The sequence below is a fragment of the Boleophthalmus pectinirostris genome, unplaced genomic scaffold (genome assembly GCF_026225935.1).
Source record: "Boleophthalmus pectinirostris isolate CB_2022bp ecotype Guang Dong unplaced genomic scaffold, ASM2622593v1 HiC_scaffold_12, whole genome shotgun sequence".
In the NCBI taxonomy this organism is placed as follows: Eukaryota; Metazoa; Chordata; class Actinopteri; order Gobiiformes; family Gobiidae; genus Boleophthalmus; species Boleophthalmus pectinirostris.
In genome coordinates this window covers 38483757-38500559 of record NW_026571018.1, presented here as the reverse complement: position 1 = coordinate 38500559, position 16803 = coordinate 38483757, and the positions used below count along the sequence as shown (strand labels likewise).

Below are 16803 nucleotides of genomic sequence, written 5' to 3'. Positions count from 1 at the left end.
ACAGAAGTAGATGAACCTGACGTACAGACGTGAGACGTGTTCACACTGAAAAAATGGTCCGAGAGGAGTTGCTCAAATTGCAAAAAAAAAATAAAAAATTTACAACAATAACATGACTTTTTTATGAGTCTCTGTCCAGCATGTTTAAATCTTAATCATGATTGATTGTGGCCGATGTGAGACCTGCAGGTTTTAATCAGGTTGAGGAAACATGACTTTATTATTTAATCTGTGGTGAAGCTCCTCCCTCTGGAATTCTCCTCCACAAAACATCTGGAGGGAAAATTCAATTGTAACAGGACACAGGACAGATCCAGGAGCAGAGACACACAGTGTGGAGCAGGAGGATCATGAAGCTGATCTGGAGGTGAGACTTTTCATAGATTGTATATGTTTCTCTGGACGAGAAAGTCGTCATTGTTAAAACATGTTTGTGATGTTTTATTTGAAATTAGAGTTAATGTCAGGACTGTTCCCATGAGACAAGTTGTCTTTGACTGTCCATCTACAGGAGTGTGACAGTTGTAGTCAGAGTTGAATGTGTTTGTTCCAGAGTCGTCTACAAACACAGAGTGACGTCCAGGTTCTGCTGCAGCTGTGGGGAAGTTCATGAATGTTACAGCTGATGTTTCAAGAAAAAGGAAGATGTTTGAAAACCAACAAAACACAGAGAACAGATGAACAAAGTAAATAACTCAACTAAAATGATTTTAAAATGTACTTCTATTGAAACAGTGATCGTGTTTCTACAGGGTGATGTGGCACTAGGAGACTTTATACCAGATGCCCTCCCTGTTACTGTGTTTAGAGGAAGAAAAGCAGCACATGGTGAGTTTTGTTTCTGCAGATACACTTCTAATGTTCTTGTTCTTCTGTTCTGGTCCATTATTGTAGTAATAAGTGCTTTAAATGTATTTAAACATGTAGAACAGAGTAGATGATCAGAATGTGATCATCATGTGTGATTCTGTGTCCACAGAGACCAGAGCTTCTTCACTGGAATAAATCTTCACACTGTCCAGCTCCAAACTGTGTGTCTCTGTACTTGTGTGTCTCTGTGTGTTTGATTCTGTTTAACCCTCTCCAGGCAGGAGTTGCAGATTTGCAACAGCTAAATTCCAATTACCTACTTACTCCACATCCATATTTTATGAGCTTTTTTTACTCAGGAGCCTTTTCTCCCATCCAGGCTGATAAACGTGGGCGATGCAAACTGTTCAAGAACAACTACACACAAACGACCTGCCAGAAGTGCAAAATACTTTTTTTGTTTACAAAGGATAAAAAAGTCAGAATTGTATATTACTACCCCATATGATAATTTTCCCCAAATATCAGATTTTTCCTGATACTAAAAATTAATTTGAGCCTGAGAGGGTTAAGACAAAACAGAACTGTGGAAACTAAAGACTGTTTTTGTATTAAGTAGATCAATTAAATTAAATCGTACATACTTATATATTTCATGATAAGTTAACATAAGATAAATCTGTATATTCAGCAAGATTTGATCAAATTTCATCAACATGAAAAAGTGACGTTCATGTTGTGAGAAAAATATGTGTAGAGGAGATCGAAATAAGTTTCAAAGCCTAAACATCATTTTATTGCATGCAGCCGCTTTCCAGAACTTTTTTATGCAAATCCAGAAACCTTTTTTTATCAGTGCAGAAAGAGGAGAAGTATAAGGCCTCACTGTGTGCTTGGCCTTTTATTAAGGATACAGAATGTTATATTTACTGAGTAATATCTCTAAATATGTCTAAGTGTTTGTACACAAAACAGTGCTGTGCTTCTGCGCCCAGACCCTGCTCCAGCCCGGGGCCAGTGTCAGAGCAGCAGCTGTGACGGGAGCAGCACAGGAGCTCCTCAGGCTCCACACAGAACCAGAGAGCGACAAAAGTGTTCTTCATCACAAAAGTGCTCTTCATCACAAAAGTGCACCTCTATCACATCTATTTCAGAGCCGTGTTCAGGGGCCTGCGCTATCGCTGACGACACAAACTGTGCAGTGAAGTGTAGCGCGGCTTCAACATGACCCATTTACAAGTGCTGCCTCATCACAGCAGCCAGGGGGCAGCGCGCCAGGATACAACATGTACGACTTTACACATGACTTGAACTGTGGCGCAGATCACGACCCACGATCACAGGGGCTGGATCAAACCGAGCGCCGCAACTGGCCTCACACCAAACCTCCATGTCTGTGTCCTTTTGTCCACGAGGCTGAACTGAACCGTCGCTGATGTTTGTCTCGTCTAAACCAGACACAAAGTCTAAAGAAACACATTTATGAACTAAATCCATGTCACTTGTGCAGTGTCGGGAAGGTGACTTTTAAAATGTAATCCCCTACAGATTACAGATTACATACACCAAAATGTAGTTTGTAACGTAATCCATTAAATTACCTAAAGTGAGTAATGTAATCTGATTACTTTGGATTACTTGATTTGCTGTAGAGAAACAAAGACGAGGAAATCTTCACATAAGATGTTTTGTCTGATAAAAGGAAATAAAAAAGCCCAGACTTTACTGAACCAAATTAAAAATATTATTGATAGAAAACGAAGAAACACGTCCACACAGCAGGATTTAGTCCTGTTAAATCCTGGTTTAGTCCTGGTTTAGACCTGGTTTAGACCTGGTTTTAGTCCTGGTTTAGACCTGGTTTAGACCTGGTTTAGACCTGGTTTAGTCCTGGTTTAGACCTTGTTTTAGACCTGGTTTAGTCCTGGTTTAGTCCTAGTTTAGACCTTGTTTTAGACCTGGTTTAGTCCTGGTTTAGTCCTGGTTTAGACCTTGTTTTAGACCTGGTTTAGTCCTGGTTTAGTCCTGGTTTAGACCTTGTTTTAGACCTGGTTTAGTCCTGGTTTAGTCCTGGTTTAGTTTAGACCTGGTTTAGTTTAGTCCTGGTTTTAGACCTGGTTTCCTGGTTTTAGTCCTGGTTTAGACCTGGTTTTAGACCTGGTTTTAGTCCTGTTTAGTCCTGGTTTAGTCCTGGTTTAGTCCTGGTTTAGACCTGGTTTAGACCTGGTTTAGACCTGGTTTTAGACCTGGTTTTTGACCTGGTTTAGACCTGGTTTAGACCTGGTTTAGACCTGGTTTTAGACCTGGTTTTAGACCTGGTTTTAGACCTGGTTTAGACCTGGTTTAGTCCTGGTTTAGACCTTGTTTAGACCTGGTTTAGTCCTGGTTAGTCCTAGTTTAGACCTTGTTTTAGACCTGGTTTAGTCCTGGTTTAGTCCTGGTTTGACCTTGTTTTAGACCTGGTTTAGTCCTGGTTTAGTCCTGTTTAGACCTTGTTTTAGACCTGGTTTAGTCCTGGTTTAGTCCTGGTTTAGACCTTTTAGTCCTGGTTTTAGTCCTGGTTTAGTCCTGGTTTAGTCCTGGTTTAGACCTGGTTTAGACCTGGTTTAGACCTGGTTTAGACCTGGTTTTAGACCTGGTTTTAGACCTGGTTTAGACCTTGTTTTAGTCCTGCTTTAGTCCTGGTTTAAGTGTTAAATTTAGTGTCTGGCAGTGCATGGAATTACAGGGAAAAAAAAAAAAAGGGGAATAGCCCAAAATGTGAAAACAGGAAAATACTGCCCTGTAATCCATTTATTTCAACAAAGTAACTGTAATCCAATTCCCACTCACTGAAACAGTAACTGTAACTGAATACAGTTCCTCATCATTTGTACTCTGATTACATAACTCTGGTACATGTAACACTGCACTTGTATTTACACCAGTGTTACGTTAAGGCTGAAATATTTTAAACGGTTCATTTCCTTATGCAAGCAGAGCAGGAACAACACAGATAAATTAGGACACTTTTAGAAATGTTCTGGGGATTAAGTGTGTAATCTTTGAAGTGCTAATATTAGTGCAAACAGTGAAATTAACTTATAATAATATTTAAAAGTGAACAATGGCAAAAACTGATAATGTAAATTCATTTGCTTCTGAAGTGTAAAATCTACTACGGCAGGAGTGTCAAACTCATTTTGGTCCAGGGGTCGTATCCAACCGACTTTGATCCCAAAGTGTCCGGATCAGAAAACTCATGTCATATAAACCCCAAAAATAACAATAAGTTCAAATATTTGTGCAGAGAAACACAAATCTATTACAGAAATCTTTTTAAAGAACTTTGAAACTAAACATTTTTAAACTAAAAATCTTCGTAAATGAACTCTTTCTTTTACAAAATTATTATGAAGAACCTGAAACTTTAAGAAAAAAAGGTCTAAACCAGGTCCAAACCAAGTCTAAACTAGGTCTAAATCCAGGACTAAACCAAGAATAAATCACGTCTAAACCAGGACTAAACCAGGACTAAATCAGGTCTAAAACCAGATCTAAACCAGGACTAAGCCTGTCTTTTATCAGACAAAACATCTGATGTGAAGATGTCCTCGTCTTTGTTTCTCTACTGCAAATCAAGTAATCCAAAGTATTCAGATTACATTACTCACATTAAGTAATTTAATGGATTCCGTTACAAACTACACTTTGGGTCTGTAATCTGTAATCTGTAGGGGATTACATTTTAAAAGTCACCTTCCCAACACTGACCACACACAAACCATAAAAGGCTGTATAACTGGATGCACAGTGACCTCAGTGCTGCTTTCACATTATATCTGTCCTCGGGCAAGACTAAGTTCACCCAAACCCATGGAACACGACCGGGTACGAGCCTTTTAAACTGGCGTGTTTGAACTTGTTCGCATCTGCTCTCCTCCAACTGACTTTGTGCAGACTATTGTTTCTGTTGTGTTCCGTGGTGAACGAGGACAAAGCCCAGACACCATGACCTACTTCTGGACTCTATTGTCGTCTCTCTTCGACCTTATGTTCTGTTATGCTTCAGGAATATTTTCCAAAGGACCAACGTGCCAGAGCGTGAAACGAGTAGAAGTGGGTGGCATTCACTTTTTAGACCTTTTAAATACAATTATACTTTTCTGAGTTGTTTCCAGAAACTTTTACCTGAGTAACACATTGGGCAGTGTAATAGTTACCTCACTTTTGTAAAAGGTTTTTGGTAACACTTTATAAATAACTACACCTTATTTAGCCTTAATAAAGCATGAACAAAGACTTAATTAATAATGATTCAGGCTTAGTAACTACTTAATTTACTACCTGAATTAGCACTTAACTTGCACTTAATTCACCTGTGCTGTAAATAGTTACTCAATACTTCTTAAAGGTTGTATAGAGGATTTTTTTAAGGGAAGAGAAATACAGTGACAGTCCTTGTGCGCATTCAGAATCACTGTTGAAGTTTCCTGTCTAGAAGTAATTCAGCGACCGACGCGTCACTTTTTAGACGCTTCGTCTGCTTCGGTCGCGCCATCGCTGGACGAGATCTCCAAGAATCACCTCAGTTTGGCTTTGCTCCTTTTCCTCTTCTCTTCTTCTTTCCTCAAAAACGGACTTTCTTTTGCGGCGAACCGGTCGTGGATTCTCGTCCGCCGTCGCGACAAACTTTGTGCGAAATGCGAGGAAGCGACAGTTCGAAAGTCAGTTATACTAGGGAGTTTGATTGACAACCTAACAGCCAATAAAAAATGAGGGAGCCTCGTTTTCTATTGGCTGATGTTTATCTGGCCTCACTACGTCCACAGTTGATCGATTTTTGTTCTTTTTTTTTGGTCATCATAATTACAAAGCTGCTTCGTCTCTGTAATGGTATTTTAATCTTTCACTGACAGTTTGAAACTAAAAAAAATCCTCCATACAACCTTTAATTACTCATGTTTACAAATGTATATTTAAATACACATTTGAGCATTTATTAATGATTATTAAACTATGAGAGAATGATTTACTAATAATACAATGATCATTCAGGCAGCTGTTATCTGTTAGTTAAATCTTTCTGAGAGTTTTTCTAAAGTGAAGACTAATGATGTTTATTAAGCATTTGTTAAGTTTGGTCAAATTCCAGAGAAACAATAATGCATTACTAGTAAATCATTCTCTCATGGCTTATTAATCATTAATAAATGCTCAAATTTGTACTTAAATATACATTTACAAACACACACACAAATGGTTAGTTCATGAGTAATTAAGTAAGAAATACTTATGAGTAACTATTTACAGCACAGGTGAATTAAGTGCAAGTTAAGTGCTAATTCAGGAAGTAATTAAAGGTTGTATAGAGGATTTTTAGGGAAGTGAAATACAGCAACCGTCTCGTTACTCTAGAAATCACGCTTGTTTACAGCCAGCGCGTGTTCAGATTTACTGTTGAAGTGACCTGTCTAGAAATATTTTGGCGACCGACGCGTCAGTTTTTAGACCCTTCTTCTGCTTCAGTCGCACCGTCGCTGGAAGGAATCTCCAAGAATCACCTCAGTTTGTCGTCGCTCCTTTTCCCCTTCTCTTCGTCTTTCAGCAAACTCAAAAACTGACTTTCTTTTGCGCCGAAATGGTCGTGGATTCTCGTCCGCCATCGCCAAAAAACTTGCGAATTGCGAGGAAGCGACAGTTTGAAAAAGCCTCTAAGAACCGCTGCATAAAACCACATAATCCCAGCGAGTCAGTTACACTAGAAACGTAGGGAGTTTGTTTGATTGACGACCACCAAACAGCCAATAGATAAAGAGGCAGCCTCGTTTTCTATTGGCTGATGTTTATCTAGCCTCACTACGTCCACAGTTGATAGATTTTTCATTCTTTTTTCTTTGGTCATCATAATTACAAGGCTTCTGCGTCTCTGTAATGGTATTTTAAACTTTCAGTGACAATTTGAAACAAAACAAAAAATCCTCCATACAACCTTTAAGTAGTTACTAAGCGTGAATCATTATTAATTAAGTCTTTGTTCATGCTTTATTAAGGCTAAATAAGGTGTAGTTGTTATAAAGTGTTGGTCTTTTGAAAATACCAGATGTTGTGCACAGTTGAATGTTTGGTCAGTTACATAATCTCCAAATTATAAATGAGATGTTACGTCCAGAATTACACACAGTTATTCTTTGGGGCCTACTTCATTCATCACACTTTTTTACTCCTGCTTGAGTAATTTCTTGGACCACTGCTTTGTACTTCTAATTGAGTATTATCATTTTGAAGTAACAATACTCTTAAATCCGTGTATCATTCATTTTTCAATATAAAACCAAAAATAAGAAAACAAAAAAACAACTATTTTCTTCATTATTTGTCTCCAAAAACAAAATGAAAAAACAGATAATGATTTGGTTTTGTTTTTTTCAGTTTTCGATTTTGTGTTTAAAAAACAGATAACGGTCGTTTCCTGTTTCCGTGACTTCTGTGACTGTGATGCCGAACTGAACCAGGACTGAACCATTTTCAGTCCTGGTCTCATTCTTGGCCTCAGTTCTGGTTTGGTCCTAGTCTGGATCCGGTCTGGTCCCGGTCTGGTCCTGGTTTCAGTCCTGGTCTCAATCCTGGTCTCAGTCCTTGTCTGGTCCTGGTCTAAGTCCCAGTCTCTGTCCCCTTCTGGTCCTGGACCTGGTTCAGTCCTGGTTCAGTCCTGGTTTAGTCCTGGTTCAGTCCTGGTTCAGTCCTGGTTCAGTCCTGGTTTAGTCCTGGTTTAGTCCTGGTTTAGTTTCAGTCCTGGTTTAGTCCTGGTTTAGTCCTGGTTTAGTCCTGGTTTAGTCCGGCATCGCAGTCACGGAAAAGGGAAATGATTGATTGCATTTATATAATTATTCAAGATCCCAAAGCTCTTTACACTTCATTATTCAGTCACTCCACACTCAGTGGTGTAAACTACTACTGCAGCCACAGCTGCCCTGGGGCAGACTGACAGAAGTGAGGCTGCCAATCTGCGCCATCGGCTCCTCCGACCACCATCACTCACACTCACACCACTTTCATACTAGGCAATGTGGGTGAAGTGTCTTGCCTAAGGACACAACAACAGTTTTTTGCCACTGGCGCCTCCTGTGGCTCCTGGAACTCCCAGTGTCTCCATCCAAGTCCAGACCCAGACCCAGACCCAGACCAGACCAGACCCAGACCAGACCCAGACCCAGACCAGACCCAGACCAGACCCAGACCAGACCCAGACCCAGACCAGACCCAGACCCAGACCTGCTGAGCCTCTGACATCTGACAGGATCAGGCTTTAACAAGCCGGTGTGGTCATTATCCATTTTTTTCCATTCTTCATTTAAACACAAAATTGAAAACTGGAAAAACAAATCGTTATCTGCTTTTTTTTTTTTTCATTTTGGTTTTGGAGACAAATAATGCAGAAAACTAATTTTTTTTGTTTTCTTATTTTTGGTTTTTATATAAAAAAAACGGATGAACAAATGATTCACGGATTTTCTTACTTATTACTCTTAGTTATTTTTAGCTTCTCTACTCACTTCTGTACAGGGACAAACTGTGGGTTACATCATGACACTGCAACTGTATTACATGTTTAATTATTAATTAGTTTACTTAAAAGAGACAGAACAGAGGCCATTGTTACATTCACAATAACATCTGATGCCATGTCCATGTCCATGTCCGTGTCCATGTCCATGTCCGTGTCCATGTCCATGTCCGTGTCCATGTCCGTGTCCATGTCCATGTCCATGTCCGTGTCCATGTCCGTGTCCATGTCCATGTCCATGTCCATGTCCGTGTCCATGTCCGTGTCCATGTCCGTGGCCATGTCCATGTCCGTGTCCATGTCCGTGTCCGTGTCCATGTCCATGTCCATGTCCATGTCCGTGTCCATGTCCGTGTCCATGTCCGTGTCCATGTCCGTGTCCGTCCATGTCCGTGTCCATGTCCGTGTCCATGTCCGTGTCCATGTCCGTGTCCATGTCCGTGTCCATGTCCGTGTCCATGTCCATGTCCGTGTCCATGTCCGTGTCCATGTCCGTGTCCATGTCCGTGTCCATGTCCTAGTGAAGGGCTCATGTGCAGACCTGGTCCCTCTCACCTCCTGTTTTTATCTAGTCTGTTTTTGTTTTGTTTTGTCTTTTGTGCTTGTGCGTTCTACATTCTGGTCGCTGGTGGAACATGCAGTTTGACTGGCGGCGTGAGCAGTTGCCATCATTCATCTCTTCTATGAATATTCAAGGCCGTTCGTGGTGATTGACAGGCACTCAAGGACATGAAGGGTGTAACAAAGCCAGGCTGAACACCCATCAGTTACAACCAAACAATCCAAAAAAACACTATTCAACTTTGTGGTAAATGATGTGTGCTCGTTCTGCCCCATTCATCTTGTGGACTTTAAAGTGGACCTATTTGACTTTTAGAGTTTTTGTAATCGTGTTGTTATTGTTTCCCTCTCCAGTTGTATTTGGACTGATCCGTGCATGTTGAGTCATCTTTATTCTCCTGTATTCAAGACGTCGTTGCTCCGATCTGCCCCCGAGAGCTCAAACTAAAGAGCCATTTGGGACCGAGGTTATTCAAGGTGCTCGCCCCTTCAGCCACCAACAAGGCACAATAACTGTCAATCAAACCTGCTGCAAACGCTAACGGCACCTGACGTCTGCGAAACAAAACCAATCAGCAGTGTCGGGAAGGTGACTTTTAAAATGTAATCCCCTACAGATTACAGATTACACACACCAAAATGTAGTTTGTAACGGAATCCATTAAATTACTTAAAGTGAGTAATGTAATCTGAATACTTTGGATTACTTGATATTGTCCTGCTTTTTAAAACTACATGAATGAACCAACCACATCCAGAAAATTCATGTTTGTTTTCTTCAAATTGTCTGTTGAGCCCAAGTCTCCATGAACAGACTTGTGTTTTACTGTAGAGAAGAAAAGACCAGAATATCTGAACATAAAATGTTTTATCTGCTAAAAGAAAATAAAAAGTCCAGTGTTTCGTTAAACATATTAAAAATATTATTGATAGAGAAATTATTTTTACATGAGATCACTGCTGGTTTAAATTCATGTCCACCTACTGTTAGTGTCATATTGTTTAGTCCTGGTTTAGTCCTGGTTTAGTCCTGGTTTAGCCCAAAATGAGAAAACAGGAACATACCGCTGTGTAATCCATGTGGGCCTGGTCAAGCAGAAGTAAACAACAAGGCCAAAAATTCAAGTTAATTCATCTGATATAAAAATGTATTGAACAGATACATATGTACTCTAGTTTATGAAACTGTTGACCTTTTTTCTGTTCCATTTTTGGTTCTAAAGTTCCATATGTTTTAAACAGACCATGTATGAAACATGGAACAAAAATTATTTCCCAAATTTCAAAGACCTGCAAATCATGTAAATAAATGGATGTATTTCATCATATCTTGTGTTATTCCATCTTTGAACTGTTGATGAAGGGACAGGATAAAAAAAAAAAAAGAAATTATTTAAAATGATCAACATTAGCTTGGAAGGACTGACATATTTTATAGAAATAGTTTCCTTTCATTTTGAAGTAATATTAAAGTATTCAGAAGAAAAAAGTGACAAATGATGTAAAATCCTGCACCTTCTACTTGTTTGTACAATTTTCCCTCTGTTACTTTTCCCTCCGTTACCATGACCTTTCTTAATAAAAAATCTCATGAGTCAAAAAGTCAGAGGTTTTTCAACCTAATCTTGTACCATATGGTAGAAAACTATATGAAGCAAATATTCAAACCAGTTTGTTAAGGATATGTAAGTGAGAACCAAGAGTTATCACTGTTTGGATTTATTGCCCAAAAAGTGCTGCATATTTCATTCCCTCCATTACTGACATGAGTTTTTACATTTTTTGTCAACAACTTGAAAGAATCTCACAGGTTTAACTTGACCCTGTTGGAGTGTAACTCTTTCCTACATTCTGATACTTTACTTATTTCAATAGTTCCTCTAGTTTCTGAATAAGAGACATTTGAATGTCAAAAATCTGCCCCTGTTTCCCTCCGTTACCACTTGACCGAACCCATTTATTTCAACAAAGTAACTGTAATCCAATTACCACTCATGGAAACAGTAACTGTAACTGAATACAGTTACTCATAATGTGTACTCTGATTACGTAACTCCAGTACATGTAATCTGTTACTCCCCGACACTGTCACTCAGCACCTGACCTGTTATTAATGTTCATATGTTGATTTAGGGACAAAATAGTGCAATAAAAACTCAGGTCCAGATGAACATTTTCAAGTCCAAATGATCCACTGAGTCTGACAGCAGGAGGGGAGGGGGCCACATTTGTTCTGTATAGTGTGTATATGTGTGTGTTGTGTATTGGTGTTGATGGAGCCAAATCCCGCCTGTGTTTCCTTTGTGTTTGCAGTATATGAATGTTTATTTATATATACAGTCTGTTTTTTTCAGGAGAAGGATAGTGGATGAAACTTGGCTTCAGGGAAATAACATCAGCTGTACATTACTCATATAATTATACACAGTTAGTTCAAAATGTTCTTCGTTTTCTGCTTCTTCTTCTCATTCGTCGAAGCATCTTTCAAATCAAACTGTATGTATCTGCGTCTATATAAAGCCTCTGTTCCTGACCCTGGGGACGGGCGTTGATCTGTGCATAATCGTGGTTGCGGGCTGTTTGACTGTACACATATTGTTCAAGCATGTTTCTCTTAATAGTGTTTGATGACGCTCGGTGCACACGTCAGATAACGGCAGAGGAGGACTGTGCTCCGGGCCCCGCAGGGTTAATCCCACACGGACTTTTAGAACATGACCAACAATAGAACATGCACCCTGCTCTCCACGCTGCCCTGCACTCCGGGTCCGTGGGAGCGTCTGCCGTGTTCACAAGACACTTTTGTTTTGGTAAATAACTAATCTGTAAAATCAGAAAAATGTCTTACGTATGGCAGATTTTTTCTGCATTTTGGATTTTAGAACTCCCACAGTTACTATCCCACCAAATCAATAATACAGAAAAAATAAAATAAAATAAACGTTAAGACATATTTTATTAATCCCTCGTTCACTCTCTTTGACCTGACCCTGAAATTCTGCTGTGAATGAGGTTATGATGTTGCTGGCGTCTTGTTCTTTTTAACCAAATTCAAATCAAGTAAAAACCCTTGCGGGGTTAATCACACAGTGAGTTTTTCACATGACTAACAACAGAACATACACCCTGCTCTCCGCACTGCCCTGTACTCCAGGCCTGTGGGAGTGAGTGTTGGCAGCGCACAGCGAGAGTGGATCTGATCACAAGAGAAATCATGCACTGGAGATAAGCTCCTACGTCCACAACACCGCGGTGTTACAACATCGCTACTCTTTTCTGGGACCAAATATTTGCTGTTCCCGTTGCTGCACTTTTCTGGACTGAGATGTTCTGTTGTTTTTTTCCTGGTATCTGCTGTAGCCTCTTCCAGTTTGGGGGTTACAGCCCACAGGCTCCACTGATGCCTTCACCTTCCAGACCTTCTCCAGCTCCTCCTTGAGCTCCTGGTGTTTCTCTAGTTTCTCGTGTTCCTTTTTCCTGATATTTAAATCTCTTGGTGTTGTGATGTTCCACCACCACGGCTCTGCTCTGTTTCTTCTCCACCACCACTATGTCTGGTTGGTTCATCTCCATCCTGTCAGTCTGTATCTGAAGTCCCACAGGATCTTGACTCGGTCTTTCTCCACAACCTTTGGAGGTGTTTCCCACCTTGATCCTGGGGTCTCCAGCCCGTACTCTGCACAGATGTTTCTGTACACTCTGCCCGCCACTTAAATATGTCGCTCCATGTTTGTTTCCCTGCAGCATCTGCAGTTCTGTGCTGGACTGTCTCAGGAGCCTCTTTGCACCGTCTACACCGTGGCTCTGGTCTGGTGTGGCAGATCTGGGCCTCTGTTGCTCTAGTGTTCAGGTCCTGCTCCTGAGCTCCAGGATCAGTGCCTCTGTGTGTCCTTCAGACCCTCTCAGGACATTGGTAGGATTTCTTGATATCAGCCACTTCAGTTCTGTTCCGGTAGCTGTCACTGCGAGAGTACAATGAAGTCCTTTTTCTGTTTCTAAAGCAAATATCTGTGCATGTTGATAGTTCTGACAGCACTCACAGATTTCTACCCCCGGACACGACGGTTCATCAGATAAGATGTTGAAAAATAAAAATAAAAAGTTTAAAAGTCTTGGTTTACTTGAAAATAAAATCATAAGTAGACAGATTTTCCAGTGCTGGAAGAGATTAAATGATTAAAAAGTAAAGAAGGAAGCAGCAGGACCAAGCAAACTGTCAATCAAACCTGTTGCTAGAGCCAGCAGGACCTGACCTCAGGGAAAGTCCTGTTATTAATACTTATATCTTGATTTGGGGATAAAATAGTGAAATAAAAACCCCTGGATGTCAGTAGAGTGAGATAAAATTCACATTTTAGTGTGTGAATGGTGAGTCTGACAGCAGCAGTGACAGAGACAGGAGCCGTGTGAATCAATGGAGTCACATCACTTTGCCAACATAGTGAATATACAGTTCATATTTGCCCTAAATGAGGTTCCAAATAATGTTACAACTGTGATTTTACAGAACGGCCTCTTGTTCTTTTTAACCAAGCTGAAAGAAAGTAATCACCCCCAAGGATGTGGCTCCCGCCTCAGATCAGGCGTGTTTAAAGCAGGTCTCACATTCACTTGGCTGTATTAGCCCTGTTTCACACTCAGAGCTGCTCCTGGCTCTGTTCCAAGCGCTTTGCTGTGCTAAAAGATGCAGCAGTGCAGCGTGGCAGTGGGCACAGAGCTGCGGTCGGACTTCTAAAGCACACAGCCCATCACAAATGCAAAGAGACCCAGGCAGCAAGTGTGTCTTTCCCATCAAAATGCAAAACGGGCTGGCAGCGCACAAGAGATTCTGGGCTGGATCCTGTCTGCGGCTGATGGGAGATCAAACAGGAGCAGGAGCCAGAGATGTGCACTTATTTAAAGAGAGAGGGAGACAGATTAAAGCCAGTGTGGAACGTGTGATGAGGAGACAATAATCCGGTTATAGTCTAGGCCTCTATAGAATGAAAACAAGAGCAGAGACAGTGGGAGGCGTCAGCGCAGGATAAAAGTACTTTCACCAAATATGTGTCAAACTCAACCCAGTTTGACTGAACATTTCCTTGTGCTCTGCAGTGGCTTAGACGTGTTCTTGCCTCATAGGCATGAGAACCCAAGTTTGATTACCAGTAGTTCTGTAGGAGAGCCTCACCAACAGCAGCAGCACAGTCAACTCAAGAACTTCTCTCTCTGCTCAAGAAGGTTCTGGAGAGGATTTCTGGACCAGACGAAGACTATGTGTGTGGGATTAGTGTGAACTAAAGTCCTGATGGACTGACTTTTGTCTTCATCAGGGTTTGTTACAGTCTTGGTGTGTTACTTGTTAAAATATGACTGGGCTCACAGTTTTAAGGAACATAACTGTGATGCGTCACTGTGGAAATGTTTGTTACACAGTTAATAACAACATAGTTCCTTGTGACACCAACATCTGCGCTCAGGAGGAGACTCCTGACTCTTTCTGCAAACATGAAACTGGTGCAGCCTAAAACATGGTGAATGTGCTGGGGGCACAGTGGTCAGTGCTCTCGCCTCATAGCAAGAAGGTTCTGAGTTTGATTCTTGGGTGGCCCAGGGCCTTCATATGGAGTTGGTATGATCTCCTGGAGCCTGCAGGTTCCTCTACCAGGTTAAGGAGGTCCAGTCGTGTCTTGACTTAATATTAAACTCAAATAACACTATGAAATTACTTTCTTGAAGCAATGACCAAATAGGGTAATAATCTTCATAATTTTAATCCATCCAAAACAATATCTTCTCCATAGAAACAAGCACATGTCATGTTCACAAGAAATGTCCAGTCCAGGTTTAGTCCTGGTCTAGTCCAGGTTTAGTTCTGGGTTTAGTTCCAGTTTAGTTTGTTTCCCCCCTTGGCTCCCTGCTCATTTACACTTATAAGAGCTGTCAACAGTGTAGCCTGGAGCTGGCGGTGACATTTCTGCATATGCATATGTCAGCGTTTAGACGTGGCCCAGAGGCACAGTGAAGAATGTCAAATGGAAGATGGCAAAATGCAATCAGATCATAGAAACACGACTTCAACACTTCCTCCTCCACTATAATCCACACAGACACAGTGTTGTTTCCACTGTACATTCATGTGGACTCAGTCTCACACTCACAGTTTAACAAAGAAAATGTGAAATTCAGTCAGTGGACGTACAGTATATTTAAAAGAGCACAGTTTCATTCTTAGTGGAGCATCTATCTCCATGGAGACAAGCAGCAGCAAAAGTTAAAAGTGCAATATGTAACTTTTCTGATGGAAGAACACCACTTTCTTGTCTCCATGGAGATGTCATTGCTTTGCCTAGAATGTTCCACAGTGTGGTATTACCTCAGGTATCTAGAGTAAGTCTTTATTTAAATAACACTTTTACAGACATATGTCACAAAGACGCTTCACAGAGCATTTATAGATTCATCATTGTTTTTCTCCACACCCGGTGATGGTAAGAAACTATTGTAGCCACAGCTGCCCTGGGGCAGACTGATGGAAGCGAGGCCATTGGTCCCTCCGACCATCACCACCATCACTCCCTCACACACCAATACTAGGGAATGAGGGTGAAGTGCCTTGCCTGAGGACACAACAATATTTTTTTGTGACTGGCGCCCCCCTGTGGCACCTGGTGTTCGTACGGGTCTCCCATCCAAGTCCTGACCAGACCCGGCCCTGCTGAGCTTCTGAGATCTGACGGGATCAGGCTTTGACGAGCCGGTACGACCACCACCTATCTCCATGGAGACAAGTTACAACAGAAACATCTCCATGGAGACAAGTTACAACAGAAACATCTCCATGGAGACAAGTTACAACAGAAACATCTCCATGGAGACAAGTTACAACAGAGACATCTCCATGGAGACAAGTTACAACAGAGACATCTCCATGGAGACAAGTTACAACAGAAACATCTCCATGGAGACAAGTTACAACAGAAACATCTCCATGGAGACAAGCAGGTGTCAAACCCTCCATTAGCATCTTTAGTTTGAACACTTCTCATTTAAGAAGGATGTTCAGTTCTGGTGCTGGTTTTATTGGACTGACATTAGCTGACAGGAGGCAGTTGACTCGTTAAAGCTTTGAGTGATTATGTGAAGCAGGACTCGGGTGGTGCCCTTACACACTACAGCAGGACTTTATCACACACACTCCTCACAATAAAAAGAGCACCTCAGGTTCCACAGTACATCCTCAAAGTAAAGATGTCCACCTGCACTAACATGGAGCACGACACTGTCACTTATTTTTATTTTATATTTTATATATACATTTATTTTATTAATTCATTTTTTTCAATGCTGCCAGTGAGAAAAAATAAATAAAATAATAAATATTAATATTAGGGGTGGGATTTGATTTAAAAAAATAAATAAATAAATAAAAAATCCAAATAATTACAGGCTTTGAAATGAATTAATCTCAGTTAATCACATAACAATATTTGCCCCAAAAGCAGCATCTATTTTATGTAAATGAATTTTAGTGGACAATTTCATCAAATAATAAATAATACTCACAGACGTGGCTTTTAAACTCAAGTTCTTTCAATGTCTAAAAAAAATGTCTTGAAAAAATAAATTGCATTTCAAGAGACAAAAGTTAAAGTGCCATTTTCCTTGAAGCTGTGACCTTCTGCACAGGTTCTGTCCTGTCACATGTTTTGTGTTTAAACGTGTTTTAGGCCTGAGGTGCTTCTGTGATATGAAACTCTTCTCTGCACAGTTTGTTGATACTTCATTGGGTTGTTTTGGTTTTTTTTTTAATAGAAATGTCCCGTTCAGTTCATCCAGAGGCGTTCATGCTCCACTGTTGTAGTGGGAACTGTGTGCGTCACCAGTGTTGGGGAGTAACAGATTAC

General features: G+C 40.7%; 1 long non-coding RNA gene across 1 annotated transcript; it reads left to right on the top strand.

Moving 5' to 3' along the window:
• The first annotated feature begins 285 nt into the window (after positions 1-285).
• On the top strand, positions 286-818 carry LOC129407414 (uncharacterized). The gene is made up of 3 exons (XR_008631520.1): positions 286-367; positions 556-686; positions 753-818. It is a non-coding gene; the product is annotated as an uncharacterized LOC129407414 (long non-coding RNA).
• The last annotated feature ends 15985 nt before the right edge of the window (positions 819-16803 follow it).